Genomic DNA, 11276 nt, shown 5'->3' on the forward strand with positions numbered 1-11276 from the left:
CCTTTGAGGTAACATCAAATATAGCAGGCTTTACTGGAGGGGTCTGCAAGGAAAATATTACAACTTATCTTTAAGTTAATAACTGGAAAAAAACCTTAAAATCTCAGCACTATTCATAATTTGCCAGCATTTCCATTATGAACCACAACTTTCAGGAGTTTTAATTTTTTCTTTAAAAAGTGGTTTTCAGATCAAACTTGTATTTGTTCCTTCCCATTTTTCCCCATTTTTCATTGGTGAGAAAATTTGAATTAAGTGTAATAGAAGACAAACTGAATTAGTATCTGATGCCCACTTCTCCTCTCTCTGTGGTCTGAGTAATGTTCTAGTCAGAATCTGATTTTTAAATTGAAGGGTATTTTTCTCACCATATTAATGAATTTCTAGAATGCTTACCTAAAACAAAATAAATCAGATCCTGGAGACTAGACATATAAGTAAAAGTGGGATGGAGACAAAAAGCTCAATCTTGGTCATCAGCCAGGCTGGAGTACTTAATTCTCTAAAATGCCACATCAGCAATCTTATTGAAAGAATCAAAAATTCAGATTTTGCAGCTCAACAATTATCCCACTGGAGATGCACTATGACTATCCATCCAGGGACTCAACATCTAATGCTGCTCGGGCCTAATTTCCAGATAACACAGTGATGGAGTGGGTTTCTGAAGTGTAAGTTGAAACAGCTTCCTTCAAGCAACTTCTAAGACTTAAAGATATTTTCCATCATTTCAAGCCCTTCCACTATACCGACTTTCACAAGTAAAGCATTTCAAAGGAACTTAATATATGCTGTTATGTATTTAATCTCACTTGTTAACAAACTTGATAACTACTCCTTAGGCAGAACATAAATATGCACATATGCACATACATGTCCACATCATTTCTATCAACTGCCACACAAAAACTAAAACAGCTTTGTGCGGTGTATCTGAGGATAACATGCTGTTTGATCTCAATCTACCTACATGTATTTGACTCCCTATCCAACATGCTAACCTGCTGGCTTTTGATTTGTCCTAAATATTTCAACTACCCAAGAAGGAAAAACTTTGTTCTTTCAAAGTTATTCTTTACATTATTGGAAAGATAAAAAGACCAAACAAATCTTTCCTGAACTATATGTTCTTCAGCTAAGTCATCATAATGGACAAAAGTGAATAGTTGGTTTTTTTTTACTTGAACCTTTAAAAATGGGCAATGAAGTAAAAACATAATAATAGTTTCATAGAAAAAATATTCCTAGTTGAAGTACAATAGAAACTAAAGAATTTATAAATTAAGAGGAAGATAGTCACAAGGCTCATAACACAAACTCATGAGCCAATTATTCTGTAAGCAAAGTAACAAAATGGAAAACAGCATTGAGGACACACAAGGTTGCAGGTCCTTGAAAGTAATGTGAAACTTCTAAGATCTTGTCTGATTTTTAAAACTGGTATGTAGCCAGAAAGCAAAAGTACACCTTAAAGAAGTATCTCAAAATGAAATATTTAACTTTTTGGATCTGCAGAATTTTCTATCCTCCTTTGTGTTAAATCTCTGTATTTAATAGCCTATTAGAACATATTGTCTGTGAATCTTATTGCTTCATTATTTCAAAAAGCAACCTAAAAAAACCCAGTCAATCCTTAACCCCTAAAAGAAGAAAGGGAACATTTACATATTTACCTACATGAGCCTAACAAATTCACTTCTGCAGTCCTGACAGGAGGATCACAAATTCTCCTCTACCATATGAAGAATATTAGAGGTGTCAGCAGTCTGGCATTAATCAAATGCACTTTCAGAACATTTGTTTTTGCAGGGAAGAGGATCTTGCCATTTTAAGAACAGCACTGCCAGCCCTGTAAGCAGCTTACATATTTTGCTTACAGAAGCATCATCTTTTTTTTTTAAATGATCTGAGAGGAAGCCAAGGATGATTTCATGATACATTTACAAAAGGTTTGCCTATTTTTTTTCTTTTTAATGTCAGCATGAATGTATTTCAACCTTTAGAATCATTCCAATATCATTGTATCATCAATGCTGAACTAACTCCTGAAAGTAAGTCACACTAAAGTCAGTCACACTAAATTATATAATGCGTGTTTCTGAAAAAAGTCCACAGATGGCAGTGATTAAGTTTCCCATCGCATCATCATGCTTTGAAATATTTTAATAAATCCAACAATTAGGTGATTCCAGGCCACATATGGCTAAGTTGTAGGATACAAGTGACTCCTTGCAATAAAATGTTGTAGCTTAAGTGTTCCCACCGCTAGCCATTCCACTAGCCACGTCATATTTCTAGGGTTTTATTCTGTTCTTTTTATTTCCTCTCCCTGCTCTCAAGCATCTATGTCAAGCAATAACATTTGATGTTAAGCTGCTAACATTGAATGTTAATGCTTGACACATCTAAATCAACTTGTTCAACTTCAGTGTGCTACCTCCTTTTTAAAAAAAAATATTTGTAGTTCTGAGAATGATGGTATTTCCCAAACCTAAAAAAGGTAAAGAGCCACTGGGAACCAGTTCCATGACACATAAAAGAAAGTGGGAGCCGCATGCGTGCGTCCATGCATGCGCTTGCGCAAAAAAAGTTTTGCGCATGTGCAAAACGGGTTTTTCTTGCGCATGCGAGGACGCGCGCAGTTGCCATTTTTTTTAATGTGTGATGGTTTGCTGATGACGGACATGGATGCAGGAGCCGGAGGGAAAGGAATGCAAAATTGCACGGAGGGGCGCAAGGGGTGGAAGATGCCGGGATGGGGAGAGGAAGAGGCAGGGTGAGTGGCTCCGAAGGACTCACGGTCAAGCCGGTGCCCAGCACGATCACATCGTAGGCCTCGTCCATGGTGCCGGCTACACAGCCGCCTCCCCCCTCCCCGAGAGGAGCCAAGATGGACCGCGGGTTCAAGAATCCCGTTCAAGAATCTCTCCGCCGCGGGGAACCGCCCCAGCTAACTTCGCTTTTCCTATGTATGCCATAGCAGACGCCAATGGGAGGCGTGGCGGGAGATGAGAAAGACGCGCATGTTACTTTTCCCAGATTGGTGCCTACGCTTAGAAGCAAGAAAAAGAAGTCCCGAAGCCACTTTCCCGGGGCTGCTCGTTTGGGTGGGGAAGGGGGGGTTGTAAATCGCGGGGGCCCTGCCCCTCCTGCTGTCATGGCAACGGCGGTGGCACCACTGATCCGGTGCTGGAAGTAAATGGATCCGTAATTCTGAATAAAGGAGAAAATAATTCCCAACACCCCAGGTGTAGTTCCTCTCCCCATCCCCACTCTCAAGCCTCTGTCAGAAACATCTTAAAAAGATTTGCTGCTTGCAGCGACTCCCAAGATAACTCCGCCAAGGAAAAGAGATCCACGATACGGGGTGGGGAGAGGGGGAAGGGCAGTAGTTGCACCCACACTGGTTGCATGTTTTATTTATTTTTTTTTTTATTGAAAAGTTTTAAAATACAGTTTTCCTTTAAAAAACCCCCTTCCCCCTCCCTCCTCCCCTCCCTACCTCCCCCCTTCCTCCCCCCTCCCCCCCTCCCCCCTCCCCCCCTACCTCCCCCCAACCCCCCTCCCCCCTCGACTTCCCAGAGCTAAATACAAGGTATATATGTATAAAAAAGCAATCATAAACAACCATATACTAACAACTATAAATTCTAAAATCCATCACTCTCTAACTTATATAGGATCAAACAAAACTTAGCATTATTAAATATATATAGAAGACTAAAATAGAAAAAGAAAAAAGAAAACAAAAGAAGACTTATTCAAATGCTACATAAAACTTCTTAACCCTATACTTGTTCTGGATAAACTCAATCCATTTTCTCCATTCCATAATATAATGTTCTTGCGAGTAATCTTTCAAATAGGCCGAAATCTTCGCCATCTCTGCCAGGTCGGAAACCTTTAAAATCCACTCTTGTATAGTCGGCAGTTCCTCTTTCTTCCAATATTGACCTATCAAAAGTCTTGCTGCCGTAACTAAATTCAACATCAACTTGGAGTCCACAACTGTAGCGTCAACAATTATTCCCAACAAAAAAAATTGCGGACAAAACTTTATCCTCCGTTTAAAAATCTTCTGCATATTCCACCAGACTTTTATCCAAAAAGCCTTGACCTTTTTACATGTCCACCATATGTGAAAATATGTTGCCTCTTCATCACCACACCTCCAACACTTAGGCTGATAATTCGGATACATACTTGCAAGCTTTTTAGGATCTAGATGCCATCTATAAAACATTTTATAAAAGTTCTCTCTTAGATTTTGAGCTTGAGTGAATTTTACATTCCTCACCCAAATCTTCTCCCACGTGTCCATTGTAATAACTTCCTGAATGTTTTGGGCCCATTTTATCATACAATCCTTAACAAGCTCTGCTTCTGAATCGATCTCTATCAATGCAAGATATATCCGTTTAATATGTGCTGGTCCCTGATTTCTAATTTGCTTTATCAAATTTTCATCAGTCATTGCAAATCCATTTTTTTGGTCTTCTTTCCACCTGGCCCGTAACTGAATATATTGAAACCAAGTCTGAACAACCTTCTCTTCTCGCAAGAAGCTATATGATTTCAAGCACCAAACATTCCTTTCCAAACTTAAAATTTCCTTGTAAGTAGTCTCATCATGTTTGAAACCAGCATGTATATTTTCTATTGCGTGTTTTGGGATTGCCCACAATGGTATCTTGCTGCTTAACTTATGTCTATACTTCTTCCAGACTCTCAGCAGTGCCTGTCTTAAAATATGCATCCTAAACACAGTATCTACCTTCTTATCATACAACAAATATGCATGCCAGCCAAACAACAAATCATGGCCCTCAAGATTTAATAACCTCGATTGTGTCAAATTAATCCAATCACTTATTCCTACTAGTGCAGCAGCTTCATAATATAATTTAAAATTAGGCATTTTAAGGCCACCTCTCTCACGAGTATCCTGCATAATCTTAAGTTTAACTCGTGGCTTTTTCCCTGCCCACACAAATTTATTGATACCACGCTGCCATTCCTCCAAGTTAGAATCTTTCTTAAGAATCGGTATCATTTGAAATAAGAATAAAAATTTGGGCAGGGCATTCATTTTCACTGCTGCAATCCGTCCCAACAAAGACAATTGCAATTTTTCCCAACTCTCCAGTTCTTTTTGAATTTTCCCCCATAATTTTTCATAATTATTTTTATATAGCTTTGTATTAGAGGGCGACAAAATCACCCCCAAATATTTAACCCTTTTAACAATCTCAAATCCAGTTAATCCTTCTAGGAGAGCCTTCTGCGAAACTGTCATATTTCTAGCCAAAATTTTAGTTTTCTGTATATTTACTTTAAATCCAGAAACCTTCCCATATTGTGTTATTATCTCCATCAGGTCCACAACAGAGTTCTCTGGCTGGGTCACTGTAACAACCAGATCATCTGCAAATGCTCTCAGTCTGTAATCCTGATCTCCAACTTGTATCCCCTTAATTTTTTCCGAATTCCGAATCTTAACCAATAATATCTCTAATGTTAACACAAATAACAAGGGCAATAGCGGACACCCTTGCCTTGTGCCCTTCTCAATATTACATACTGTTGTCAAACTATTGTTAACTATAATTCGGGCAGTTTGTTTTTGGTATAATGCCCTAATCGGTTGTAAAAAATTTTCCCCAAAATCCATTTTGTCTAAGACTTTCAACAAAAATTGCCAGTTCAATTGATCAAAAGCCTTTTCAGCATCTAAAAAAATTAGCGCAGCAGAGATCTGGTTGTGCCTTTCCAAAAACTCTAACACATCAACTATATGTCTCACATTAGTTTTCATTTGTCTTCCACTAATAAACCCCGTTTGGTCCCCATGAATCACCTGTTGCAGAACCCTCATCAATCTATTAGCCAAAACCTTAGCAAATATCTTATAATCTGTATTTAAAAGCGATATCGGTCTGTAATTTTTAACTAAAGTAGCATCCTGGTCTTCCTTCGGAATCAAAGAGATAAAAGCTGTTCTCCAAGACGGGGGCACCTTTCCCCCCCTCTGGATTGTCTGGAACAGTTCCTTTAACGGTTTTATCATCTCTAATTGTAAGTTTTTATAATAGGCCGCAGTCAAGCCATCCGTGCCTGGTGCTTTATCCACCTTCAGTTCCTTAATAGCTGTAAAAATTTCTTCTTCTGTAATCAGTTGATTAATCCCCTCTTTTTGTACTTGCGTAAGAACCGGGATGCTAGCCTTCTCCAAATACGTATCAATATCTTTTACATTAATGTCCTCTTTAGTATATAATTTCGAGTAAAAATCCACAAAGGCATCCTTAATAAGATTCTGTTGATACACAACCCTTCCTTTATACTCAATCTTATCTATATTAGATGCCCTTTGTTTTTTCCTCAGTCTGTAAGCTAACCATCTGCCTGGTTTATTAGCATTGCAAAAAGTATTATGCCTAGCAAACCGCAGATTGGTCGCCACTTGATCAGCCATTAATTTATCAAATTGCCCTCTTAACAGTCTAATAGCCTCCTTGATCTTCACCTCCTCTGGGTTCAAAATCAAAGCCTTTTCTTTTTCCTTTATTTCATTCTCCAGTTCTTTCCTTTTAGTTTCCACTGCACGTCTATGTCTATTATTCATATATATCAACACCCCTCTCATATAGGCCTTGCTAGCATCCCAAACCATATCCATAGAGGTACCCTTATTCATATTAATCTCAAAAAAATCCTTCACCACTGTTTGCATTCTTCCACATTTCTCTGATTTCTAAACAAATTCTCATTTACGCGCCATGAGCGCCTATCTCCTTTTTCCTTATCAATCTCCAACCACACTGGACTGTGATCAGAGATAATTCTTGCGCAGATCTTCACCTTTTTAGTTCTCAAAAGAAAATCATTAGTCAACAAAATAAAATCAATCCTCGAAAAAGATTGGTGTCTGTCAGAATAAAAAGTATAATCCTTCTCCTGCAGATGTCTCTCACGCCAAATATCTCGCAATTCCAGGTCATCCTTCATTTCAAAAAAAGATTTAGGCAATCTAGCGTGACTTGGAATGCGCTTAAAGGCTCCAGCCTTATCCAACTGTACATCCATAACTCCATTCCAGTCCCCCATAAAAATAAAGGATTTATAATCCAACTGGGTAAGCTTTGTATGAAGTAAACTAAAAAAGTCAGCTTGTTGTTGATTTGGTGCATATAATCCAACTAAAAGCGTCCTTTTACCTTCTAACAACAGCTCGATCATAACATATCTTCCATGCTTATCTGCTTCAATTAGATCCGCTGTTAAGGCACTTTTAACATAAACAACCACTCCATTTTTCTTATTCTCTGCAGAAGCAACAAATTGCGTACCCAGCCTCGAGTTCAATAAGTACTTTTGATCCAAAACTCTAATATGCGTTTCTTGCAGGCATATAACATCTATCTTAAATTGTTTTAAGTATTGAAAAACTTTCTTCCTCTTCTGCGGTGAGTTTAGTCCATTAACATTCCAGGTTAAAAATTTAGTTGCCATGTATATCCTCGAAAAGCTCTTGGACCACAGCTTTGATAGGACTAGTTTCTTTAGGCCGTGCTCCTCCCACAGCTTGGCTATGAATGCGTTGTGAAGAATCTGAAGACTTTTGCTGATCTTGTTCTTTTAGTTTCTTTGCTCGTTTTAAAGCAGCACGCGTCACTCTTTGCTCTCTAGGATCATCCAAAGAAATTGTAGCTTGATCTCCTCCAGCACCATTTTCCTCTGTTTCCTCCTCTTGTTGTTCTTCTTCTCCAGATCCCTTTCCAGCTTCCAGGAGCGTTAATGGGGTTGCTTTTAAGACATTATTGTAGAAATCACGCGCTTGTTTCACAGTAATCAGCCTATGCCTTTTACCTTCATACATCACCATCAGCCCATCTGGAATCTCCCATCTGAACCTTATATCTCTTTGCTTGAGCTCTTGCACAAGAAATGTATAGTCCTTTCTTCCCCTTAAAATCCTTGGAGGAATTTCTTTTAAAACCAAGACTTCTTGTTCAGCAATCACAATCTTAGCATCATAGGCAGCTTGTATAACTTGATCTCTAATTTCTCTTTTTGCAAAGTAAACCACCACATCTCTAGGCAACTTTCTCTGTCTAGCAATCCATGAATTCACCCGAAACACTTTATCCATAGCTGCTCTTATTTCAGATGCTGGCTGGTTCAATACCCCTTCGAGAGCCTCAGAGATCAGCTGCTTTAAATATTCTTTAACATTCTCTTTTAAGCCTCTGATTCTAACAGCAAACTGCATCTGGTAATATTGGGCAAGGCTTAACTCCCTTTCCAATTTGCCTCTTACATTTTCATTCTCCCGTGCTTTTACTTCTAATATAGCATTCCTTTGAGCCAAATCATCCACTTTTTCATCTAAATCTTCCACACATTCCGCCACTTTATGCACTGAAGTCAAAATGTCTACCTTCATCACGCTGTACTTCTGTTCCATCCTCTCTTCCATTCTTTCCTCGAATTTCTCCAATTTCTCCTCCATCTGTGCAAATTTATCAGCAATTGATTGATTAATTGATTCCAAAAGTACCTGGGCATGTTTATCCAGGGCATCTCGCAAATCCTTCGATGTCAGCACTTCAGGAGGGTGCAACGCCTGTAGTGATGATTGTTGCACCGGCGAGGATCCTCCACTCCGAAGAGTTTTAGAGGGAGGTTTAGCCGCCATCTTTTAATCCTCAATTATGACGCACTTCAATTAAAGTTTAAAAAGTCCAACAAGTTCGAGAGTATAGTAAAATAATCCTCTTCACCTTTTCCTCTTCTACCGCTCTGCCTGCTCCTTTAAATCATAGTCCTTTCTTCAGGCAGGGATGGTTCGCAGACGCCTGGCTCTGCTCCAGGAAGTTCGGAGCAGAGACGACGGCCAGCTGGGAACAACCCAGGCTTCGGGGGAGTTCGATCCTTCAGCCGCCCAAGCTCCAAGCTCAGGCGGCCTCGGAGAACTCTACCCCTACCTGGGGCCTCACCCCCTCCTCTTCTCCCGAGGAGGGGGCTTCAATTTCGCCCGAACAGCTGATCGGCGCTGTTTCGGGCGAAAAAACAAACAGCTGAGCCGCGGGCAGCCAGGGGAGGCTGTCTTCGGCGCCGCGCCGCCACCGGAAGTCTCTACACTGGTTGCATGTTAATAGTGTCAGGGACTGCAGTTCACGGCGCTTCGGTTACTGGGGAATATTTTTGTCAGTTGCAAAGCTGCTTTCCACGCTCCAGCTGCGTTCCCGCTCGTCGCCAGCCATAAAATGGTTGATAGGGCTTTGGGTCGACTGAGCAATGTAGGACCGCAGCCTTTATGATCTCCTGCTTCCCCTTGATTGCGTTACGGGGTTGAGGGAGCCGACCTGTCAGCTTTGGACCGGCCTCACCGTCCCGAGGCCGCGTCGGGTTTGTTTGTGTTTTTTTGCCCGCCTCGAACGACTCATGTGTAATCGCGTCCTGATGATAACGGATTCGCGCAAGAGGGAGGGGAGAGAGCGTCCCCCGATATACTCGGTGAGGCTGAGACTGCTTTAAAGCTGGGCTTGAGGAATGTATGTCTTTTAAAAGGCGAATCGTTTCAACTTTTTGGGACTTTTTTGGTTTTCTATCCCATTTTGATGAGGTTCTGATTTGGCTCTGTTTGGTTTCTTTGGCGTGCCCGGGGGCGGGGGGGGGGGGTCGGTGGAAGAAGAGAGATTCAGGGATTTCGAAACGGCGAAGATGAGAATACAGCATGCTTTTTTTCGTCTGCCCTCTCACCGCTTAACAGCGACGCCGCTGCCCGTTCGCGCGGAGGTCCGCGCGCACCTCTCCAAAGGTTTGGGGAGGTGCGCGTGCACCTCCGCTCGTTCGGAGAGGTGCGTGCGCACCTCTTGGAAAGGGCAGCGGCGCTGCTTGTTGGGAAAGCTGCCACGGCCCGTTTGCAGAGCTGCCGCTTTCGGCAGCCTGCAAACGGGCCGCGGCAGCTTTCCCAACGAGCGGCACCGCTGCCCGTTCGTGCGGAGGTCCGCGCGCACCTCTCCAAAGGTTTGGGGAGGTGTGCGCGCACCTCCGCCCATTCGGAGAGGTGCGCGCGCACCTCTCCAAACGGGCGGTGCCACTCTCCATTTGGAGACGTGCGCGCGCACCACTGCCCGTTCGAAGAGGTGCGCGCGCACCGGGCGGCTGGGAGCCTTGAAAGTAATGTGAAACTTCTAAGATCTTGTCTGATTTTTAAAACTGGTATGTAGCCAGAAAGCAAAAGTACACCTTAAAGAAGTATCTCAAAATGAAATATTTAACTTTTTGGATCTGCAGAATTTTCTATCCTCCTTTGTGTTAAATCTCTGTATTTAATAGCCTATTAGAACATATTGTCTGTGAATCTTATTGCTTCATTTCAAAAAGCAACCTAAAAAAACACTAAGACTCCAAGGTCCTTCTCACAGTTGCTGTTTTTGATCCAGGTCTCATCCAATCTGTACATGTACCTTTGAATTTTCCTGCCTAAATGTAAATGCCTAAATGTCTTTCCTGCCTAAATTCTTTTTTCCACATTAAAACTCATTTTGCTGGATAGGGCCCATTGTTCAAGTTTGTCAAGATCTTTTTGGATTGTAGGCTTATCTTCTGGGTGTTGGCTACTTCTGCCAGCTTAGTGTCATCTGCAAATCTGATGAGCTCCCTTTCTATTCCCTCATCTAAGTCATTAATGAAGATATTATCTTATATCATTATTCATTATCGTGAACCAACACAACACTGGAAGTCAGCATGCCCTGATGCTTGTTATAGAATGCTCATCTTGAGTTTTGTAACGTTTCACAGTAGACTTCTGAATTGGTGGTGGACCCACGCTCAATGAATTTCACTAGCAATACTTCTTTGGCATCTTCACATTTGGTGAGATTTTCTATGGCACCACTTTGGGTGTGGTGTTGGTTCACAATGCTCACCCGCACACTGCTAGACACACCCAAGAACTTTTGAAGCAGTTCTATTGGGATGTTTTTAATCACCCCCCTATAGCCCAGATTTGGCACCAAGCGACTACTGTTAAGGAATTTCAAACCTTATAAGACATTATGAAAAGTGCCTCAATTTGAATGGTGATGATGTCAAACGTAATGTTGTAGTTTTCTAATGTGTATGATAAAAGTTCTGTATCAGCAAGTGTCTTGTCATTGATAACCAAATGGAGATTTATTTCCAAATTGCCCTCATATTTAGCTTGGAACATTTTCAGCATGGAGACACTATAGATGGAACAATCGGTTTTGAAACTCAAAATA

Source organism: Vipera ursinii, assembly GCF_947247035.1.
Source record: "Vipera ursinii genome assembly, chromosome: 1".
Lineage (NCBI taxonomy): Eukaryota > Metazoa > Chordata > Lepidosauria > Squamata > Viperidae > Vipera > Vipera ursinii.